General features: G+C 34.7%; 1 long non-coding RNA gene across 1 annotated transcript; it reads right to left on the reverse strand.

Annotated features, from left to right (window-relative positions):
• Positions 1–12,346: 12,346 nt before the first annotated feature.
• Positions 12,347–25,242, reverse strand: LOC134273347 (uncharacterized). The gene is made up of 3 exons (XR_009993385.1): positions 24,917–25,242; positions 23,862–24,055; positions 12,347–12,596 (listed from the first exon to the last, which is right to left on the reverse strand). It is a non-coding gene; the product is annotated as an uncharacterized LOC134273347 (long non-coding RNA).
• Between the last annotated feature and the right edge of the window lie 390 nt (positions 25,243–25,632).

The following is a 25,632-nucleotide window of genomic DNA, read 5'->3' on the forward strand; positions in this document are numbered from 1 at the left end:
GAGTTTGTGCTAATTTGACAGTGTCATATTATCTACACTATTAATATATCTTTATATAATGAGTTTCAAATCATTTGATTAAAAATTGTAAAAGTTATAGCCATAGTAAGTATATCGGTCATTTCACTCATATCACGCGCACGCACGTGCATGCGTAGTCGCGCAAAATGACCTTCGTTCCGCACACCTACACTACACACCTATTAACCCTAAAAAGGTTTTAGCTTAGTTGGGTGAACAGTTTCTGAGAACACTCGCGGACAAAAAAGTACCGGAGAACAAAGAAGAAAAAAAAAGAATAATAATAATAATAATAATAAGAAACCGAGTAAAATCAATATGTTCCCAAACTCCGTTTTGGGAACATAATAATAATAAGAAACAGAGTAAAAACAATATGTTCCCAAACTTCGTTTGGGGAACATAATAAGGCAGCAAAATTCAAATTCTCATTTCTCTACTAAGATTTTTACATCGGGCTCGGAGTTGGTTTTCTTCAGAAAGACAGGACTGGGTTCAAGGCGACTAGGGGTACCACACCGGTAATTGACCAATCAAAATGAACTTAGTCAATTGTAGGTCCATACATTAAGCCGATTTTCCTTTCTTTTGAGAGTTTTTTTAATTTCCTTCCAGGCCAGTTTGACAACTCTGGTACCTGTGCCTAGGAAATTTTATCTACTCTATAAATAAATAAAGTTTTTTGACAGGAACTATTTCTCCAGGGAATAGGAGGCTACTTCCTGGGGTGCTTTTGTGATGTTTATAAAGACATGGAAAACACGTGGATTTGAGGGTAGCCCTGTTTGCATATGCAAATAAATCAGAAAATGTCGTGTACGTACCCTGGTTTTTTGGTGTCAGCTAAGGTGACAGGTATTGTTTAACACCCCCTTATCAATATTTTTTCATGAATTCAAACACGTGAGGTTTTACTGGAAAGAAACGTGTATTGCTTTTTAATATACCGAAACTCGCTATTTCTGGGGATTGTGTAATTTTAAAAAAAATTCAGATAAATTTCAATGGTGAAATAAAAGAAGAATGCTTGGTATTAAAATATTAATTCATATCAGTAGAATTGAATGCTATTAACGACATCTGGAGAAATAGGCTTTAAAAGGTTTATATCATATCTTTGTTCGTCTGCACTTAAATTTCAAACACGACAGAATTTGTAATTTTTGCCGTAAAAATTCATAATTTCTATATACTTTAGAGACTTACCGTAAAACTTTCAGGAAACTTTCTATGAAGTCTTTTCTGCACCTTAAGTGAAATTTTATGTCGATCCCAGGTGTTGATCGAGTTTCAGAGAAATTTTCTACGTTGTTATTGATTTTTTTTTTTTTTAAGGAGAAGGGGGGGGGGTTGACTTTTTTATTCTAAGCATTTGTTAAAGTGAGTTTGTAAATACATCTACGAACTTGAGCTGGATTGTGACCTTTGGGTCAAGGGGTCAAAGGTCAAGGTCATCAAAGCATTTCATAAAGAAATATAAAAGTAACGGCCATATCAAGTATACAAGTCATTTGATCATTGCACGCGCGCGAAGGTGCAATGCATGAAAGCTATATCATCGTGACTACACTTTTAATGTGTTTCTATTCTTTGAATTTTGAAACGTTACATAAAAAAAATTACGACTATATCAAGTAAATCGGTCATTTAACGCGTTGCGCGCGCACACGTGAATGCAAGTCCTTGCATTCAAGTTTGATAGTAGCATAATGTAAGAATCCGTCATATCTATTCATATTCTAAATTTCATCCTGTTTTGTTGAGAATCAAAAAAGTTATAGGCATTTAAAGTTTAAGCCAATCAGATCGCAGCACACGTGCATGGGCGTGGTTTCTTGAAAACTTTTATATATCATAGTTTAGGACGTATTAAGGTATGATTATGTTTTAAAATTCAAAGTATTTTGTCAAAAAACAAGTACGATATTGAGATTTTTGTTTCAGCTAATCAGAGCAAAGCGCACGTGCATGCGCGTGCATGCATGTGCATGATGACCGTAACTTCTTATAGGAGTCTATTGTGTCTGTCTATGTTCTAAATCTCATCGTGGTTGGTTGAAAAACAAGGGAGTTACAGCCATTTGAAGTTTAAGCCAATCAGATTGCAGCGCACGTGCATGCGCATGCTTTCATGACAAATGTTATACATCATGTTGTAGGACATCTTAAAGTATGCTTATATTTTAAATTTCATACCATTTCGTCAAAAAACGGAAAAGATATTGAGATTTTTGTTTCAGCCAATCAGAGCGAAGCGCACGTAAATGCGCGTGAGTTCTTGCTAATTTGACAGTGTCACATTATCTACACTATTAATATATCCTTATATAATGAGTTTCAAAGCATTTCATCGGAAAATGTTAAAGTTATGGCTATATTAAATATATTAGTCATTTCAGTCATTTCACGCGCCCGCACGTGCAGGCGTATGCGCGCAAAATGACCTTCGTTCCGCACACCTACACAACACACCTATTAACCCTAAAAAGGTTTTAGCTCAGTTGGGTGAACAGTTTCTGAGAACACTCGCGGACAAAAAAGTACCGGAGAAGAAATAAGAAGAAAAAAGAATAATAATAATAATAATAATAATAAGAAACAGAGTAAAAACAATATGTTCCCAAACTTCGTTTGGGGAACATAACTAGTGCTAATTGTAACGGGAACCGTTACAGATGTTCCCCAAACGCTCCCCAACTGCCTTCTCGTGCCATATTCCCTGTAAGTTTCATTAAAGAAGGCAAAATCTATGCATTTAAGACGGCAACAACGTTTTCCCAAACGTATACCAAGTACACATGTATTTCAAATTCAAGCAATGCAGGCGTGCGCATGTTATTGCATGAGCGTAATAACGATATCATCTTGTCTACACTATTTTACTCATATGCACGTGCACGCACGTGCATGATGACCATACCTTCTTGTAGGAGTCCATTATGTCTGTCTATGTTTTTAATCCCATCCTGTTTGGTTGAAAAACAAGGGAGTTATAGCCATTTAAAGTTTGAGCCAATCAGATTGCAGCGCACGTGCATGCGCATGTTTCCATGACAATTATTATATATCATATTGTTGGACATCTTAAAGTATGCCTGTGTTTTAAATTTCAAAGCATTTTGTAAAAAAACAGAAAAGATATTGAGATTTTTGTTTCAGCCAATCAGAGCAAAGCGCACGTGCACGCACGTGCATGCATGTGAATGGTGACCATACCATCTTGTAGGAGTCCTTAATGTCTATCTATGTTCTAAATCCCATGCTGTTTGGTTGAAAACAAAGGGAGTTATAGTCATTTAAAGTTTCAACCAATCAGATTGCAGCGCACGTGCATGCGCGTGATCTCATGAAAAAATTTATATATCATATTGTAGTACATCCTAATACATGTCTATGATATAAGTTTCAAAGCATTTCATCATAAAACAAAAAAGATATTAAGATTTCTGTTTCAGCCAATCAGAGCAAAGCGCACGTGCATGCGCGTGAGTTCATGAAAATTTGACCATGTCATCTTATGTACACAACGTATATATCTTTATATAACGAGTTTCAAAACATTTTATCAAAAAATATAAAAGTTACAACCATATTAAATATATCAGTCAGTTTACTCATTGCACGCGCCCGCACGTGCATGCGAATGCGCGCAAAATGACCTTCGTTCGGCACATCTACACAACATGCCTACTAACCCTAAAATGGTTTTAACTTAGTTTGGTTAACAGTTTCTGAGAACACTTCCGGACAAAAAAGTACCGGAGAAGAAATAAGAAGAAAAAAGAATAATAATAATAATAATAATAATAATAATAATAAGAAACAGAGTAAAAACAATATGTTCCCCAACTTCGTTTGGGGAACATAATAAGAAACAGAGTAAAAACAATATGTTCCCAAACTCCGTTTGGGGAACATAATAAGAATAAGAATAAGAAACAGAGTAAAAACAATATGTTCCCCAACTTCGTTTGGGGAACATATCTAGGGCTAATTGTAACGGGGACCGTTACAGATGTTCCCCAAACGCTCCCCAACTCCCTTTTGGTGCCATATTTCTTGTAAGCTCTATTAAATAAGACAAATTTTATGCAATTTAGTTTAAATCAACGTTTTCCCAGAAGAATACAAAATATATTTAAATTTTAGTATTGCAGGCGTGCTCATGTGAATGCATGTGCGTAATGACCATATCAACTTGTCTACACTATCTATATATTTTAATTTACTTAATATCAAAGCATTTAATCCATAAGAATTAAAAGATACACTTATTCAAGCGTATTTTTAATTTTACTCATTTCACGTGCATGCACGTGCAAGCATGTGCATGATGACCATACCTTCTTGTAGGAGTCCATTATGTCTATCTATATTCTAAATTCCATCCTGTTTGGTTGAAAACCAAGGGAGTTATAACCATTTAAAATTTAAGCCAATCAGATTGCAGCGCACATTCATGCGCGTGATTTCATGAAAATATTATATAACATGTTGTAGGATACCTTAATGTATGACTATGTTTTGAATTTCAAAGCATTTCGTCAAAAAATGAGAAAGATATTGAGATTTATGTTTCAGCCAATCACAGCAAAGCGCACGTGTACACATGTGCATGCATGTGCATGATGACTATACCTTTTTGTAGGAGTCCCTTATGTCTATCTATGTATCACGTAGGGATCCATTATACCTATTCATATTCTAAATTTCATCATGTTTTGTTGAGAAACAAGAAAGTTATAGGCATTTAAAGTTTCAACCAATCAGATTGCAGCACACGTGCTTGCGCATTCTTTTATGATAATTCTTATATATCATGCTGTAGATCTTCATTATGTTTGACTATGTTCAAAATTTCAAAGGATTTTATCAAAAAACAAGAAAGATATTGAGAATTTAGTTTCAGCCAATCAGAGCGAAGCGCACGTGCATGCGCGTGACATCTTGCTATTTTGACCATGTCATCTTGTCTACGCTACTAATATGTCCCTACATTATAAATTTCAAAAGATTTCATTAAAAATAAAAAAGTTACGGCCATATCCATTATATTGGTCATTTCATGTGTTGCACGTGCGCGCTCTTGCAAGCACGTGCGCGCAAAATGGCATGTTGACAATGTCATCTTATCTATATTTATAATATGTCTATATATTCTAAATATCAAAGCATTACATCGAAAAATATAAAAGTTACAGCAATTTCAAGTATATTGGTCATTTCACGTATTGCACGTGCGCGCTCTTGCAAGCACGTGCGCGCAAAATGGCATGTTGACAATGTCATCTTATCTACATTTATAATATGTCTATATTTTCTAAATATCAAAGCATTACATCAAAAAATGTAAAAGTTACGGCAATTTCAAGTATATTGGTCATTTCATGTGTTGCACGTGCGCGCTCTTGCAAGCACGTGCGCGCAAAATGACCTTCGTTCCGCAAATCTACATAACATGCCTACTCACCCTAAAAAGGTTTCCCCTTAATCGGATGTGTACTTTACAAGATCATTCGCGGACAAAATTTTCCCGAGAAGAAAAATAATAATAATAATAAGAAACAGAGTAAAAACAATATGTTCCCCAACTTCGTTTGGGGAACATAATAATAATAATAATAATAAGAAACCGAGTAAAAACAATATGTTCCCAAACTCCGTTTGGGGAACATAATAAAGAGTAACCGTAACTTAATTTTAAAGACAGAGGCTACACAAGCAGAGAATTTCTGTACGAATATCTTTGTAGTCATTATTTCGGATCTCGATCTCTCTCTTTCTCTCTCTCTCTGCGTACTTTTAAAATGGTACATTGCATTTAAGCTGCAGATAGTAAAGAATTTTTTTTCAATTACTGACCGACCTAGAGTCTAGTATTTCGTAATATTATGAACCTTCGCTTGTGCCATGTCAATAAACAATAATAATATTATAAAGAATCATTTGAATTGACAAAAAATTAATAGACTTAGAGAGGATTGTCTTACATGTACCTTAGTAGTAAACATGTAAAATTTATTTCTTGACTCAAAATGTGTACATATGTAAACCGTTTGCATTTTTTATACATTTTTTTTTTGCATATACATTTCATATGAAAATTAAGTTTTAAAACCTTATTCCGTCTCAAATTTAATTATATGACTGTATTATTATTTATCAGTAGAATCAGTATTAATCAAATCATGAAATTTATTATCAAAGGCGAAGCCATTAACCTGTATCAATTTCGGAAGGAAGGGGAAGCTGTAATTAAAATTCCAAAATACCTAGTTTAGCTTAATTCTGAAATACATGTACATGTACGGTCCTTTTCTTCATTTCAATTTATAAGACTTTTATTATTGAAATGTTGTTAAAAACCAAAAAAAAAAAAAGATTTCTTATGATACATGTCTCTCCTAAATGTTGTTAAAAATTAAAAAAAAAAAAGATTTCTTGTGATACATGTCTCTCCTAAAGACCCTATAAGTCCATGCTTGTTTCAGTCAGTGCAAGTATTCATTTATCTTTAATTTGTGTTATTCTGTACTTTGACGTGCTATATTTTATACATGTTTGTACGTATTGGGCAATGTTTATGTTTTTGCGCCTGCGCAATGCAACGTTGTCAAGGACTTAGTCCTGTGACTAAGCGTATCGTTTACGACTAGACTTACGCCACTTGGAGAAACGCGAATTACGCCCGACTAAATTTTGGCGTAAGCCCCGGAAGTACGCCCTAAGTTAAGGCTTAAATTTACGACTTTTGATGAAACGGGCCCCAGGACGGTAGATTTCGCCCAAACTTTGCATGTACACTAAAGTTAATGTAAGTTATATACGGTATAAAAATGAAGAGTTTGGCTATTGTAGTTTTCACACAATAACACCACAGTCGCCCCCCTTAAAAATGAAAGGAGAATAAGCATGTAATACATGTAGGTAAATCCAGATGTTCTGTCTCGACAGAATCTATCAGCCTATTTATTTTTCTTTTAAGCCCACTTTGAACAATGATAAGAGGCACAATGACCTAGAAAATCAGACATTCATCAATAATCTGCACAAAGTAAACACCATTTGATGTTATCCATATGCAAATATTTTCAAGGTTGATTGATACCCAAAGGGTTTTCCCCCTTTTTTCCATACACGGACTAGCCTCGACAAGGAACGTCAACAGAAATTAATTATATAAGATACGATTGCGAAAGTGGGGTATCTTAATTTTGGGTCAGATTCTTTCTAGGGAAAGAAAAAAGGTGGTGTTTGTTACCCATATCGAAGAATAGCGTCTCGCCGTGCCCTGTACCTAGAATCTACTTGGTACATATAGGCTCTGCATATGCATAGATGATAAGTGTACGTACATGTACATCAAAGTTTAAGATGATTGGAATTGATTTTGCTCTCGGTGCAACTGCATAAACCAGAAACTTATTTAATTCAAAATTTAAATGAATCAGTACATAAAATGAAACTGACAAAAGAATTGATTGTTTGAATGAAAAAATAACGCCTTATCTGAGGCTCGAACCAAAATAAAATTAACTAGGGCTAATTGTAACGGGAACCGTTACAGATGTTACCCAAACGCTCCCCAACACCCTTTTGTGCCATATTCCCGGTAAGCTCCATTAAATAAGACAAATTCGATGCATTTTAGACTTTAACAATGTTTTCCCAGAAATATACCAAGTTTATTTAAATTGAAGCATTGCACGCATGCGCATTTGAATGCATGTGCGTAATGACCATATCATCTTGTCTACACTATTTATATATTTTAACATGCTAAATATTACAGCATTTAATCCAAAAGTTTTTAAAAAATATGTTTAATCTAGTGTATTTCTAATTTTACTAATTTCCCGTGCACACACATGCATGCATGTGCATGATGACCATACCCTTTTGTAGGAGTCCATAATGTCTATCTATATTCTAAATCCCATCCTGTATGGTAGAAAACCAAGGGAGTTATAACCATTTAAAGTTTAAGCCAATCAAATTGCAGTGCACGTGCATGCGCATGATGTCATGAAAAAATTATATATCATATTGTGGTAAACCTAATGCATGACTATGTTTTAAATTTCAAAGCATTTCGTCTAAAAACAAAAAAAAGATATTAAGATTTTTGTTTCAGCCAATGAGAGCAAAGCGCAAGGGCACGCACGTGCATGCATGTGCATGATGACCATACCGTCTTGTAGGAGTTCATTATGTCTGTCCATGTTCTAAATTCCATCTTGTTTGGTTGACAAACAAGGGAGTTATAGCCATTTAAAGTTTAAGCCATTCACATTGCAGCGCACGTGCATGCGCGTGTTTTCTTGAAAATTGTTATATATCACGTTGTAGGACATCCCAAAGTATGGCTATGTTTAAAATTTCATAGCATTTCGTCAAAAACAGAAAAGATATTGATATTTTCGTTTCAGCCAATCAGAGCGAAGCGCACGTGCATGCGCGTGAGTTCGTGCTAATTTGACAGTGTCACATTATCTACACTATTAATATATCTTTATATAATGAGTTTCAAATCATTTCATTAAAAAATGTAAAAGTTATAGCTACATTACGTATATCAGTCATTTCACTCATATCACGCGCACGCACGTGCATGCGTATGCGCGCAAAATGACCTTCGTTCTGCACACCTACACTACACACCTATTAACCCTAAAAAACTTTGTTTGGTGAACAGTTTCTGAGAACTCTCGCGAACAAAAAAGTACCGGAGAAGAAATAAGAAGAAAAAAGAATAATAACTAGAGCAAAGCTCGTTGCAAGGCAACGAGTAGGTCTGCCGTCCTGTTTGACCGGAAGTAGCTTTCATTTTTAATAAAAATGAGAAATAACGCCCAAAAATGCTTTGAATCCTCTGAAGCTAAGTTAATTAATGCAAAAATAAGCCATTTTTTGCTACTTCCGGTTAGACCGGAAGTAACGACGACGGACGGAAAATTATTTTTTAAGCTCCCAGAGACATATTTTACCTAAAAACTTGTCAAGAACGGCAAAAATAGGCGTTTTTCGACTACTTCCGGTTTGGCCGGAAGTGACGTCGACGGACGTATTTTGATGACCTCATTAGATAAAGCTTGACATTTTGAACAACTTTGCTTCTTTGATGTTTTACAAATTCTCAATATTTTTTGAGATATAAAGGAAAAACTTTCAGCCCCTCCATCCCCTTAATTTTAGGGGCCAGCCCTTTTTTCGAGGTATCATTTGAAAGATCATCAAATTTTAATCTTCTTTTGTTCTACATGCTTTAACAAAATATTTCTAGATAAAAAGTTATTGTAGAAAAGGTGTTAAAAATTTTGAAATTCTTTATAGGACTATATTCGGGCTATAGCGAGCGTCGGCGCTTCGTACTTCCGGTGGTTGCGATATACGAAATTCACTTCTCCAAAGGTTGCTCTAGCATCACTGAAAATTTCATGCTTCTGTGTTGAGTGCTTTTTGAGAAAACTGCCGGACAAAGTGACCCTCTGAAAATCCCTAAAACGCGGAAATCTCAAAACCGCAAGTGACGTCATCAAAACAAAAAAATATATATCTAGTTCTTCCCATGCTCTATCAGTCCTGAAAGTTTCATTAAAATCGCGAGTGAGCCGTTTTCGAGAACTAGCGTGCATAAAATCGGTAAGAAAAAAAAAAACAATAATAATAAAAACTAGAGCAAAGCTCGCTGCAAAGCAACGAGTAGGTCTTCCGTCCTGTTTGACCGGAAGTAACTTTCATCTTTCACAAAAATGAGTAATAATGACCCCAAATGGTTTAAATCCTCTAAATCCATGTTAATTAATGCAAAAATAAGTCATTTTTGTTACTTCCGGTTTGACCTGAAGTGACGACGACGGACGGAAAATTAGGTTTTATGCTCTCGTTAACATATATTACCTAAAACATGTCAACAACGACAAAAATATGCATTTTCTTACTACTTCCGGTTTGACCGGAAGTGACGTCGCCGGACGTATTTTGACGACGCCAACAAATAAAACGCAACATTTTGAACAACTTTGCTTCTTTGATGTATTACAAATTCTCAATACTTTTTGAAATATAAAAGAAAAACCTTCGACCCCGCTAGGCCCTTAATTTTAGGGGCCATGCAGCCCTTTTTTCGAGATATCATTTGAAAGATCTTGGAATTCTACACTTCTTTTGTTATACATGTTTTAACAAAATATTTCTAGGTAAAAAGTTATCGTTGAAAAGGTGTTAAAATTTTTGAAATTCGCGATAGGACTATTTTCTGGCCATAACGAGCTTCCGTACACAGCAATTTTGGTGAATATGAAATACGTTCCGCACAACTACATTAATTGCTCTATTATCACCGAAAATCTCAAGTTTCTATCTGAAGCCGTTTTCGAGAAAACTCGCGGACAAACTAACCCTCTAAAATTCACTAAAATGCCAAAATCTCAAAACCGGAAGTGACGTCATCAAAATGGAAAAAATTCTGTCTAGATTTTTTCATGTTCCATCAGCCCTGAAAGTTTCATGAAAATCGAGCAAGCCGTTTTCGAGAACTCGCGTGCACAAAATCGGTAAGAAAAAAAAAGAAAACTAGAGCAAAGCTCGTTGCAAAGCAACGAGTAGGTCTTCCGTCCGGTTTTGACCGGAAGTGCCGGAAGTAACGTCAACAAAAGAAAGCAATGAGCTTAGTAGTCTCCAGTGACTTTATAATTTCAATTTTGCATCAAAACCTTCAAAATAAATTTTTTTTGGCTACTTCCGGTTTGACCGGAAGTGATGTTGACGAACTGAATATTAAGAATTTTGCTTCCAGTGACATACGTTACCCAAAAACGTGTCAAAAATTCGGGCTTCATTTCCGGCTGACATCAAAGCCGAAAGACCAGAAAAAACTCAAATTAAACCATTTTTTTTCTTTTTTTTTTAATTCAAGAGAGAAAGTAAAATTTTTCGTCAACTTCCGGTTTAAACCGGAAGTACTTCAAATCGATGCTTTTTGTTGACGATTGTGAATGTAAACAAAAGTTCTGTTTGCCTTTAATCACGACGGTTTAATTTTTCAAAAAATCTTGAAATTAAACATCACTTCCTGTGTCGACCGGAAGTGACGGATGCAAAATTAAAAGACGTAATACATATCTTAAAGAGATGTTTTACCATCCCTGAAAATTTCGTGATTCAGTCTTGAGTGGTTTACAAGAAGATGCATGGACAAAATGACAATTTTAAAAAAGAAAATCGGATAAAAAATGCGACCGGAAATGATTTTTTTAAAAATGAAAAAAAGGTCTAGAGATATTACAACAATGCATCATTCCTGAAAAAATCATTGAATTCGGTTCAGTAGTTTCCGAGAAATCTCGTGTACTATGAAAAGGGAAAAATAATAATAATAGGAAACATAGGAAAAACAGTAAGGTCTTCCGAAGGAAGTCGGAAGACCTTAATAATGATGAACAATCTTCATTAGTTGCAATCAGTAAGTAGAATACTTTTATAATAAACGCACAGAAATGTGTTGTGTATGTTTCGAATTTGAAGCTTTCCACTAGTAACTGGTGGTACCTCAATAGGAGTGTAAAATTCTCTGAAAGGTATATTGTGAACATATTACATATGGCTGTGTATTCTTTTTTAGCGGCTTTGGCGGAATGCAGCAATCACTAAATCAAGTACAAAGCTAAAAGTCTTGTACATAAACATAAATAAGAATATCTACGCTAACTTATTCAAAAGTCAATTTCCACCAAATATTGTACAAGCTAAATATAATACATTTACAGCATTAAAGAAACAAATCTCTTTGAAGGTATTGCCCTGCATAAGAACAATTTGAATCCCCTACACTAAGGATGCTCTGTGCCAAGTTTCACTTTGGTTCTGGAAAATGATATTGTGAAATTTTAGACAATGATGATAATGGATAAAATTATGTTTTTAAAAAATTACTGGTTCCTTTAGCTCAGATGGGCTAATAAGTATGCAACAGGCACAGTTTTGCAGTTGACATTGAAATGCGACTGGACATCTCTTCAATCTTGATTTAGAAAACTACATGTACATGCCTTATGTACTGAATTCCTTGGAATCATACACGTTTATGCCTTTAATTAGTTGTATGTGCCAAAATAACAATTTAATTACATTATACTGTAAAAAATACACATACATGTATTACAAGATCTTATATTCCTGCTGAAGACAGAGGATCTATCTTAATCATTAGAATAAGTAAGTCTAAACTTTGAAAGGGAAGACCTTAATAAAGAGGTCACCATGCTACACAAACAAAATATTATTATATTTAAAAATAACATTTATTCCAATGTAATTACTGGTACATGTATTTCTGTTACAAAAACTATTTCACTTGAAAAACTGAGAGCAATTGATATGTTCATATTTGTGGATTTATGTTGTCAAATCAAAATTTAAAAATGATACACAGTGTGTTTAAAAATTGTCTTCACAAACCAAAACTTGACTTATTTTCACTATGCTGTTTATTCCATGTCACATCCAAACAGATGATCTTCTGGCAAATCATGGTCATGCTTGGTATCAAAATTCAGTATTCAGATGAGTTACACCTATCCAAAAGAAATTGCCCTTACCAAACTGATTTGTTTGCTGCAGGCCTGCAGCAAGTCTGCTGCAAGCTTGCAGCAAACAAAATTGTTCGCAAGAAGAAAATTTTCTTGTTCGCAGATGATTGCCGCTAGCTGCGATCTTGCGGCAAACATTGCAGCAATTGCTGCAAGCTTGCAGCAAATTCGCAGAAAACTAAAATGTTTGCAGGAACATTGCAAGAAACATACACGCCAATTTAATGTTCGCAGCAAATTCGCAGGAAACTTTTCACTATTCAAATGTTTGCAGGAAGTTCGCAAGAACAGTAAACAAATCAGCCAATGAAACGCAGATTGTACTGGGTCAACACAAAACTGGCCATTTTGAAATGTTGGAATTAAAGTTGTACACGTTTCAGTATTTTGTTAGGAATATACATTGTTTTGAATGATTAAAAGTGCCAAACTCTGGATGTAGGTGTTCAATCTATCAATGATATCTAATTGGTAAGAAATGATTTTGATTTATTTTGATATTTGAAAGAATATTTCTTAAAAGCATGTTTGAGTAACTGGTGTAAATGCTAGGTCAAATCTAAATCTGTTTCTTATGAATTTCAGTCCTCTTTTTGATATCACATATGTATACTTCTTAAAAGTATTAATGGACCCAAGTCAGTTAAATGTTATCAAATTAATTAGTAAATGTGTAATCACAAAAATATTCATTAAAAATTATATGTAAAGTTCTTAAAGTTCTGTTCATATAAAAAGCTATCATGCACTTTAATTCTAAAAAGGTATGAAAACTTTGTCTAGAAACGTAAAGAGGACCTCCTATCATAACTTCATAAAACTGCATCATTTCAGAAACATGTGGTGGATTTTCTCTAAACTTAGATTTAGGTCAGGACAAAGACTTTCTGTGAACTTGCTGCTTGTATTAAGGAATGTGCCAAAACCATAAGGAAATTGTTTGCTGCAAGTTAGCAGCAATGTTTGCTGCAATGTTTGCGGCAGGCTTGCAGCAATGTTTGCAGCAAGCTTGCAGCAATGTTTGCGGCAGGCTTGCAGCAATGTTTGCCGCAAACTTGCAGCAAGGTTTCCTTATTTGGAAAATTCAATGTTTGCTGCAGACTTGCAGCAAACCTCATTTGCATGGTAAAATGTTTGCAGCAAGCTTGCTGCAGACTTGCCGCTAACTTGCTGCAAACACCAAGGCTTTGTATAGACTGTCATGCTTTCTTTGGCTACATTGCCGCAAGCTTGCAGCAAAGTCTGCTGCAACCTTGCAGCAATGTTTGCTGCAGACTTGCAGCAAATATTTGCAGGAAGGCGATATTTTCGGTAAGGGTGAAATTTTTTAATTTATATTTCTTTTACTAATAAAAAGTGCAATTCATGAGATTATAAATTAGATTATCAAATTGAGAGATAAGATATTGTCACATTTTCTATGTATAATTTGTAAAGAGGTAAAGCCACGAACCATCATATTTGGCCCTGTGTTTTTCACAAAAATCGAGTTTCTATTCATGGCCGGTATTATACGTTAATTATTAGAGGACAACATACTTCTTTTCCTTACGTAGCTCATTTTATTAAATAATGCGCTGTTAGGCACGTGCCATTGTTTGAAGATGCGACGGTTTCATTTAAACGTTCAAAAATGCCCATTTTTCGACATATTTTCTCAAAATTAAGTGTGGCCACAGTCAAGAACAACTTTCATACTTACCATATATATAAAGATTCCTGATACAAATCTACACGCTTAATATAATCGTTGTTCATATGAAATATGCCTTTACATTTAAATTTTGTTATCGCAAAGATTCACCAGTTTTGTTAAACATTCGGTAATATTTGGTTTATATAACAATAGTTGTATAAAAATTACACACAATATATTAAAAAAAATAGTCAGTAGTTCGTTTGAAACGAAATTTGTGGAGATGCATGATCTTTTTATAATATTTGAATTCAAAACTCAAAAAACATATAAGTGTCAGTCTTTGAACATGACGTTAAAAGTAATACATATACGTCAATTGTGACGTCATATAAAGACCGTAATTATTTTAGATGGTAATTGATTTTTTTTAAAGATGAATCACTTAAACTTTACTCGAAATCATTAACTTACATTTATTAACAGAGGTCTATTTCTATTATCTCCAATTTCACCCCCTTTCAATCGCCTGTTTTCGTTTTAAAGCTGTACACTATCTTCGTTGTAATTAACAAATTGAAAGAATGAATCCACATCACTGTGAAAACATGGAATATCATAATCACGTCTGCCCTTCGTAATTCAAGCAAAATGATATTGGGCTGGCTTGCTGCTAAAATATCAATTAAAAAAAGAAATAATGTACGAAATTACAGGATTTAGATATTAATTGTCTACAATTCCACGAAATAAAATCTTGAACTTGGATGCGTATATGTCAATTTCAAGTTCCTTTTAATATTACGAGAGGTAGAGTCAACACTGTTACATATTATAGCCGCAATTTACATACGTATATCAGTCGTCGATCTATTTTACTTTTAAATCTTCTGAGATAATTTTATGCAGGTGTACAAAAGTAAATTTTCATACCGCTTTAAAAGCAAAAATCCTATTAATGATGCTGTGCGTAGCTTCGCACGGGGGGCATCGATGTATGTACATATGTATACTGTATATTGATATTTTCACGAATATATATTTCAAACAATTATAATTCTATTTGGTACAAATATGAAATACAAAAATATGTCAGTGTATTGGTGTGTCATAGAATTCAGTATTTAACATAAAATATTTTCACAACGCCCCCTTTTGCAATGTGTTTTAAATATTTACTTGTAGGTGTTCCAAATTTTTCATAAGTAATCTATGGTACAGGTCGTCAGTTAGTTTTTTTTGGGGGGAGGGGGGCGTTTTCATTCATAAATACAAACATAAATCAACAGGGTAAGGTAATTTATTTTCTTTATTCTATAATTGTAAAAAATATCCCCGGCTGATCAGCAACATTGAATTTGTAATTGTTGCATGGTCGATAGCTTTCTATATCACAACAGCGGCGGTGATCTTTAATCTTCTTTATTGTTAAAAAATATAATATAGATCTTTACCTGCATAACATATAACTGGCCTTGATCTACACTTGAACGGACTTACATATTCCAGTTTCCAATCAAAAGGGGTATCAAACATTATATAAAATGACAGCAGTTATTTAATACATGAGGTGTCCCAGAATATTAGAATTATCTCGTGCATGTAATTTTGTTACCTTCATAGATCACAATTTTAAAATTTGCTAGCTTGGTATTTAGGATGTGTTATTTTCACATTTTTTCTCTCAATTCCCGAGATGATAGCAATTTGTTTGCTTTTTTTGCATGAGAAGAGATGGGTTGTATATTTTTATGACTGGAAAGAAATTCTGGATCCGCGCCTGTTCATCTGTTGGCGTTTAAAGAGGTTTAAATAAAGTGGATATAAATTTGGTAATTATGTTCCCCAAACGAAGTTGGGGAACATATTGTTTTTACTCTGTTTCTTCTTATTAAGGTCTTCCGTCTTCAGCGGAAGACCTTATTGTTTTTCTTCGGTTTCTTTTTCACTTTTATTATTTTTTTTTTCTTACCGATTTTGTGCACGCGATTTCTCGAAAACGGCTCAACAAAATCTTATGAAACTTTCAGGACGTATGGAACATCACTTGAACCTTATGAGTTTTTTTCCGTTTCGATGACGTCACTTCCGGTCTAGAGATATCGTCGATTTTCTGATTTTTAAGGGTCATTTTGTCCACAATTTTCCCGAAAAACGACTCTAGATAGAAACTTCAAACTTTGAGGCTAGGTAGAGCTATGTTTGGAGAGGTGCATCAGGTATATCAAATTTACCGGAAATGACGCACGTCGGCGCTCGCTATGGCCCGAAAATAGACCTATCACAAATTTCAAAATTTCTCACACTTTTTCTTCGATATCTTTTTACCTGAAAATATTTTATGAAAACATATAGAACAAAAGAAGTAAAGAATTTCAAGATCTTTCAAATGATATCTCGAAAAAAGGGCTGGCCCCTAAATTTAAGGACCTAGAGGGGCCGAAAGTTTTTTCTTTATATCTCAAAACGTATTGAGAATTTGTAATACATCAAAGAAGCAAAGTTGTTCAAAATGACAAGCTTAATCTATTGAAGTCGTCAAGAAACGTCTGTCGTCGTCACTTCCGGCCAAACCGGAAGTAGTCGAAAAACGCGTATTTTTGCCGTTCTTGACAAGTTTTTTGGTAACAAATGTCTATAGAAGCATAAAAATTGATTTTTCGTCCGTCGTCGTCACTTCCGGTCAAACCGGAAGTACAAAAAAATTGCTTATTTTTGCATTAATTAACATAGCATTAAAGGATTCAAACCATTTTTAGGCGTTATTTCTCAATTTTGTTAAAAAATTAATGCTACTTCCGGTCAAATACGACGGAAGACCTACTCGTTGCTTTGCAACGAGCTTTGCTCTAGTTAAGGTCTTCCGTCTTCACGGAAGACCTTCTAGTGATTCTACTGTTTCTTATTATTATTATTATTATTATTATTATTTTTTTCCCCAAAATTTTGTGCACGCGATTTCTCGAAAACTATTCAGTAGTTTTCTGTGAAAATTTCAGGAATTATGTGTCATTATATGAAGTTGTGGCATGGATAGGAAAATTTGGAATACTCACATTTGGTTCCAAGTTATTGACACTTTTCTGATTTTAAAATGCAATTTTGTCCCCCCTTTTTTTCGAAAATGGTTTAAGATATTAACTGGAGACTTGTAAGAGATTATAGATGATGACTTTTAGATGTGACGAATCACCTTTTCGTGTGTCGTCGGTACTTCCGGTTGCTACCGGAAGCGAAATTAAAAAGTCCATATTTTCTAACTTTTTTGTTTTTTCATATTTTTCATTGATTTTTAGTATGTTTATAGAGACCCTTCTTATTATGCTTACTATATAATTTGTTTGAATATTGATAAATCCAAACTCTAAAAATTAACATTCAAAAATCTGAAGTGGGTCCAAAATGGCGGCTGTCTCTGTCAACTCCGACATTTCGCAATAGGGGTTTACGGAGGCAGCAGAGCGTTTGCTTGAACGAAAGTAAAATAAGGATAAAAGAAGTGTAAAGGAATACTAGGATTGTCACGTCGTTGTTACGTTGCAAACGTGTGTCAAACTCCGTTTTAATCCATGGTGGTCTCAAACGTCTTCTATAATTGGTTTTGGCTGGTTCTCAAAGTAGAAAAAGAAAAGACTAAATGTGCAAATGAAAAACGATACCTAGTATCTTTTACTTTTTGCGGAATAACAGATTTTAAATCATAGTTATAAGTAATAACTTTTAAGAAACATATATTGTAAGTATTAAACGTAACCACCGTTTTCCTAATGCACACTTGAATTAAACAAATAGAAAAGACAGAAATAAGAAAACCATATCTAAAAAGATAATTTAATGGAGTTTATATCATCATTCTTGTCTCAATTATTAAACATAAATGGTGTCTGATTCCTTGACCGTCGTAGGGCGACTTTTCGGCGAAGCAATTCAAGCTGTACATGAAAGTTTAAGCAATCGGGATATTTCATTATTAATGATAAACAGCAAATTAAAAATCAGTTGAAAATTATAGCAGTTTCACTGATTTAGTGCTAGTAATCTATATACGATATGGAATGTGTAAATGCGTTAAATATACTTTCTTAACAATGAAATTTAAGCTATACTAACATTCTTTTTTTATTTCCATTGAAACTATCACACCTTTTTAATGGAACATTCCAAAGAAAAAGGCCCGAAGATTTCTTCGATTCGTTTGACGCAAAATTATGAATAGTGACCCGCCTTTCATTATTCTAAGACAGATGTACTGTTGCAGAAATATATAAATGTATATTTAAAGCTGTGGTCTCAATAGCGTAATAGTCAGCGCTTTGGATTTTTGCGCTGGCTACCCGGGTTCAATCCCCTTTGTTTCCATAAAAAGTTATATCACTTTTTAGCTCGATTTTGCGGGGTTTTTTTTTCCAGAATTTGACGGAAGACCTCTCGTTGCTCGCAACGAGTTTCTTTTCTAGTTATTATTATTTTTCTTCTTCTTCTTCTTCTTCTTCTTCCTGGAACTTTTTTGTCCGGGAATGATCTTGTAAACTGTTCGTCCGATGTAGGTAAAACCTTTTTAGGGTTAGTAGACATGTTATGTAGATTTGCGGAATCAAGGTCATTTTGCGCGCACGTGCTTGCAAGAGCGTGCACGTGCAACACGTAAAATGACCAATATAATAGATATAGCCACAACTGTTCTATTTTTAGATGAAATGCTTTGAAACTCATAATGTGAGGATATATTAGTAGTACAGACATGACGACATGGGGAAAATAGCAAGATCTCACGCGCATGCACGTGCACTTCGCTTTGATTGGCTGCAACTGAAGTCTCAATATCTTTCTTGTTTTTTGACGAAATCCTTTGAAATTTTGAACATAGCCATGCATTAGGATATCCTACAACATGAGATAAAGCAATTATCATGAAAACACGTGCATGCACGTGCGCTGCAATCTGATTGGCTGAAACTTTAAACAGCTATAACTCCCTTGGTTTTCAACCAAACAGGATGGGATTTGGAACATACATAGATATAATGGACTTCTACAAGTAGGTATGGTCACCATGCACATGAAAACATGTGCGTGTACATGTGCTGCAATCTGATTGGCTGAAACTTTAAACAGCTATAACTCCCTTGGTTTTCACCCAAACGGGGTGGAATTTAGAACATACATAGATGTAATGGACTTCTAGAAGAAGGTATGGTCACCATGCTCATGTATGCACGTGCGTGCACGTGAAATGAGTAAAATCAAACATACACTTGAATGAGCGTATTTTTTTAATAATTTTTGATTAAATACTTTAATATTCAGTGTATTAAAAATATAGATTGTGTAGACAAGATGATATGGTCATGACGCAAATGCATTCACATGTGCACGCGTGCAATGCTAAAGTTTAAATGATTTTTGTACACTTCTTTGTAAATGTTGTTAAAATCTCAGATGCACAGAGTTTGTCTTATTTAATGAGGCTTACAAGGAATATGGCACCAAAAGGGAGTTGGGGAGCGTTTGGGGAACATCTGTAACGGTTCCCGTTACAATTAGCACTAGTTAATTTACAGTTTATCAAAACAAGTGCCGTCAAACGTCTTTGACTATGAATCTCGAATGAATTTCCAGTATATGCATACATGTAGCAATGTACACTACCTTAGAGCTTCTACCCAAGGGATAACACTTGACGATAAAAAACGTGTGAAGGTACGTCGGCAAAATTATATCCTTCCATATGTACAGCAAGTCCGAGGGATAATTATGTTCCCCAAACGAAGTTGGGGAACATATTGTTTTTACTCTGTTTCTTCTTATTATTTTTCTTCTTCTTCCTGGGTACTTTTTTGTCCGCGAGTGATCTTGTAAACTGTTCACCCGAAGTAGGTAAAACCTTTTTAGGGTTAGTAGACATGTTATGTAGATTTGCGGAATCAAGGTCATTTTGCGCGCACGTGCTTGCAAGAGCAAGATCTCAAGCGCATGCACGTGTGCTTCGCTCTGATTGGCTGAAACTAAAGTCTCAATATCTTTCTTGTTTTTCGACAAAATCCTTTGAAATTTTGAACATGGTCATACACTATGAAGATCTACAGCATGACTTATAAAAATTATCATGAAAGCATGCGCATGCACGTGTGCTGCAATCTGATTGGCCGAAACTTTAAATGCCTATAACTTTCTTAGTTTTCAACAAAACGGGATGAAATTTAGAATATGAATAGGAATAATGGATTCCCACATTATGCTACTATCAAAATTGAATTCAAGGACATGCATGCACATGCCCAAAATGATTATACTTAAAACATGGTAACATTTATATTTGTATAATTTTTTTTCTTGATTTTTAAGTATATAAAAATATGTTAATCGTGTAGCCACCATGCCATGATAATCTTGTATATGTATGAACGTGTGCGCGCATGCAAAACGTTGAATGACATTTATGATTGATATCATTATAACTTTTTTATTCTTAAATGAAATCCTTCGATACTAAGCAAATGAAAAAGTCTTACAGGAATAAGGCACAAATAGGGAATTGGGGAGCGTTTGGGGAACATCTGTAACGGTCCCCGTTACAATTAACACTAGTTTTAAACAAAATACAATTACGCATGATAGGCAACAAATACATGTATATACACATGGTAATGGTAATTACGCACGGCCCTTGTGTTTTGAAAGATCACACAAGCAGCAACGGCTATAAACAGCCTTCTGTTGCCTATACTATAATTTCACCCCCCCCCCCCCAAAAATGAACACATAATATTCACTTTTTCGTGACTATATGGATTAATCCATACTGTGGATACAGCTAATATTTACACCGTGAATAATTTTCCCCTATTTTCTCTTAATGTATCATTTTGAAAAGTTGTTTTTGACTTAGCAGGACAATATAACAGTATTTAGACACTTTTTTAATCAAAGCAAAAACTAGCTAGATACATGTATTTATCTCATGATTAAAAATTTCTTAACGGTCCTATGATAAAATTTCCCAAATTCTTAGGTACGGTTTATTTTAGCGGATCCCCCTTCTAATAATGTAGATATACAGTAATTACCTTCATTCAAATAACGTTAACGTCATACCGTTACAATATACATGTGTATAAATAACGTCAAAAGTCACATGACGTTATACATGTAGATTTTACTTGAAAACAATACCAATTTCGAACGACTATAAAAAGAAAACTGGAAAAGATATCATTAAAAAATAAAATATGTTATAATCCACAAAGTCTAACCTATCAGAGAATAAAATTTTATTCATTTTGGTCACAGGGCATATTTTTGCACTTCGTGGCTTTAGCTCTTTTAATGTACTCTTTCATCAATTAAAAGAAGTTTACACCAATTAAGGCAGTCATTTATGCTATCCCCTAATAAGACAACATAAAGTGCAAAGTTATCATGCACTAGTGGGTTTAGGATAATGTGCTAGAGCATTTATGACAACATACTAGCACGAGGTGACAATGTGCTAACATGTACGTCAGTGATAATATGCCAGCACACTGAATCCAACATGCAGTGAAGCTAACACTCAACAGATTGTTTAGAGTTGTGTTTCCATGATATTTTGTTTTGTGTAAACACAGCAGCGTGTTGTTTAAAGCTGCATTGGAGTTGCAGTCTGTTGAAATTAACATGCTAACACACTGCAACTTCACATCATTGGAACACCATAATTTTAAAACTCGCAAACCAATATCTTATGATTACTAACTAGGTAATTGCAAATGTAAATGCTGATTTCATGGTGACAATAATACCGGTAATTCACTGTATATCTGAGAACTGATCAATTATAATAAGGCGTGTTCAGATAGGGCCACTTGCTAAAGCTCAATAGCACTTTCATAAAAGCGTGCCATCTAACCAACACAAAAGACGCCATTAGGCTATCACACAGCTCGCCATCACAATACTGAAAAACACTTTCGCACTAACACAAGTTCGCACCACACGCTGTCACACTAACACACAACACACTGTCACGCTAATACAATTTCACACAACAAAATATCAGGCTAACACGAGTTCACACAACACAATATCATGCTAACACAAATTCACAAACACGCTGTCTCGCAAACACAAGTTCACACAACACGCTGTCTTGCTAACACAAGTTTTACACAACACGCAGTCTCGCTAATACGAGTTCATACAACACACTGTCTAGCTAACACAAGTACACGCAACACACTGTCACGCTTAGATGAATTCACACAACACACTGTCACGCTAACATGAGTTTACACAACACGAAGTCTCACTAACACGAGTTTACACAATACACTGTCACGCTAACACGAGTTTACACAATACACTGTCACGCTAACACAAAGTCACAAAACAGGCTGTCTCACTATTCACTAACACAAATTCGCACCAAATGCTGTTGCGATAACACACTGTCATCCTAATACCATTTCACACAACACACTGCATTCTAATACCATTTCACACAACACACTGTCAGGCTAACACGAGTTCACACAACACACTGTCACGCTAACACAAATTCACAAAACAGGCTGTCTCACTATTCACTAACACATGTTTGCACCAAACGCTGTTGCGATAACACACTGTCATCCTAATACCATTTCACACAACGCACTGTCATCCTAATACCATTTCACACAACACACTGTCAGGCTAACACGAGTTCACACAACACACTGTCACGCTAACACAAATTCAAAAAACATGCAATATCGCTAACACAAGTTCACATAACACGCAGTCTGGCTAACACGAGTTCACACAATATGCAATCTCGCTAACATGAGTTCAAAAAACACACTATCTCTCTAACACCAGTTCACATGACAAATTTTCAGGATGACAAGTTCACACAACACACTGTCACGCTAACACGAAATCACACAACATGCTGTCTCGTTAATAAGAGTTCACACAACACGCTGTCTCGCTAATATGGGTTTACACAACACGCAGTCTCGCTAACACGAGTTTACACAACACGCAGTCTCACTAACACGAGTTTACACAACACGAAGTCTCGCTAATACGAGTTCAATCAACACTCTGTCTAGCTAACACGAGTTTACACAACACACTGTCACACTTACACTTTATACATGATTTCACAAAACACGCTGTCCCGCTAACACGAGTTTACGCAACACATCCTCAAGCTAACAAGAATTCACACAACCCACTGTCAGGCTAACACAATTAAGTTCACAAAACACACTGCCTTGCTAACACAAATTCATACAACACACTTTCTCGCTAACACAAGTTCACACAACACACTCACATTGCTGAGTTTAAAGTAAAGGTTTACCCTAATTTGAAGAGGTTTAACACTAACATCATGAACATATCTCTATATTAGTAAAGAGCTTTTAAGACAAAAAAATTTAAGACAAAAACATTTAAGCAGTAATGTTCCATAACATGCATCTGGCATATAAAATGAATGAGACCTTAAAAACCTCACAGTACATGTTTACTTAGCTAAGTAAAGGTCTAAATTGATGCTATTCAACATATTCAACATCTCTAAGTATGTGAATGAGTGAAATTCTCAAATAAATATTATAAATCAAAGTATCAATAAGAAGTTGAACCTTATGTCGCAGGTTCCAATCCCATTGCTAAATGCTTTAGACAGGTTACTCCTATGAGACTGCATAAACCAAGATTCTGTGTCACGGTAGGTGTTAGCACAAAATGGATCTCATACTTCTTAAAGGCAATAAGTGCTGAGTACAAGTCTATATTTGCAGCTAATACCATCCCAAGTGGTGGCACCATGAAATGACTGAAAAATGTATGATTAAGGCAAATAAACAAACATTAAACCATTACAGCAGTCTTATCAAACAAAAAAGCAAACTTTCTATTATTACAATTTTTTAAACAAATTTCTTTTGCAATTTAACTGAGCAATATTTGTCCTTTTTTGTCAGTAAAGTATGATATTAAATAATTAAGACTTTTTGAGAACATCTATTTATAGCGAGTCCAGACAGCAGCACAAATCCCTGCCCATAATGCGAGCTCTTATGATAAGACCTTGGCAAAAGAAGATTGTGACTTGCACATTGCTCCACACAATTTTTCCGCAGTATACTTTGGACCCACAGTGCTTAGCTTCTTTAACATGTTTAAGCTACATTCAAAATTCATTTCTATTTAATTTGAATTAGCTATCCTTACTCATGTTCACATGGAGCTAATGGGAAGTAATTTAACGAGCAGTGAATTCATTCGAATTAAACATTTGAATAAACTCTCAGTGTGAACACTGAGCATGGATGCACCAAATGTCAAATGCGGCTTGACAAGCACAATCTAAATTAAAACTAAATAAGTATCTGCCCTCACCCTTACAGTCACACTGTCAATATATAATTAGTTGAATATATTCTGTAACATTAAGTGCAGTTTGAATTATAGAGTATGATCACTATGATAGATAGTAGGACTGTTGAAATTACATCCTCAAATTTAAAAGAAAAATATAATATAAAGCTGTGGGGATTTACAAGGTAAACAGAGAGCGTCTGAACTGTAAAACAGATAATATATCGGTGTGTCTGTGTATTTCTAATAACATCAATGTATGTCACTGTCATGTAATCAGTATAGTATAAATTTTAAGTAATAAAAATATTCTAACCTTCATTCCAATGGTCCAAGCCAATCATACATTAAAATGTCGCCGTCAGCTCTTTCATCACTCGATACAATTATCACTGGGGAATTCGAAGCAGAGTCAAGAGTGTTCATCCTTGTTAATGTGACATTCAGAATTTCCTCGTAAACAATTCACACAAGATTCTTAGAATATATGAATCGGGATAATTCTGCTTAGAATAATGTTCCAGAGAAGTGACAAAGTACTTCGTAGCTGCAGATTAAATGAGTGTACATGTCTACGAACGGATTCTTTGTGAGAAAATGTTCAACTTCACAAATCATTCTATTTTCAGTCTGTAAACCATGGCAAACATGTGTCCGACGTCGACTCGAAGGGGCACACTAAAAACGGGATATACTAGAGACCTGATATTTACCTGACGTTTTAATTTTTAATTAAATGGTAATATTGAGTATTTTAAATTACTTATGTACAGACTTTATGACTTCGAGGCATATGCTATACAAAAATTCAATTGTTTGGAACATTTACAGACAAATTTGAATCAGGTCAAATCAGTGTTTAGTACATCGCGTCTTTAGTACCTTCCTATTTCCCACAATGCCGCGCGTTGTTTACAAACAAGCGCGAAAAAATCCTCTAAACTAGGTACTAATTATTGTTGTGTACATCATCACATTTTAAAATTATTTGGATAAAAAGAAAACAAAGAAACACCGAATCAAAACTATATC

This window comes from Saccostrea cucullata, unplaced genomic scaffold (assembly GCF_032062105.1).
Source record: "Saccostrea cucullata isolate Sc308-1 unplaced genomic scaffold, CSIRO_AGI_Scuc_v1 ctg9732, whole genome shotgun sequence".
NCBI classification, from domain to species: Eukaryota; Metazoa; Mollusca; class Bivalvia; order Ostreida; family Ostreidae; genus Saccostrea; species Saccostrea cuccullata.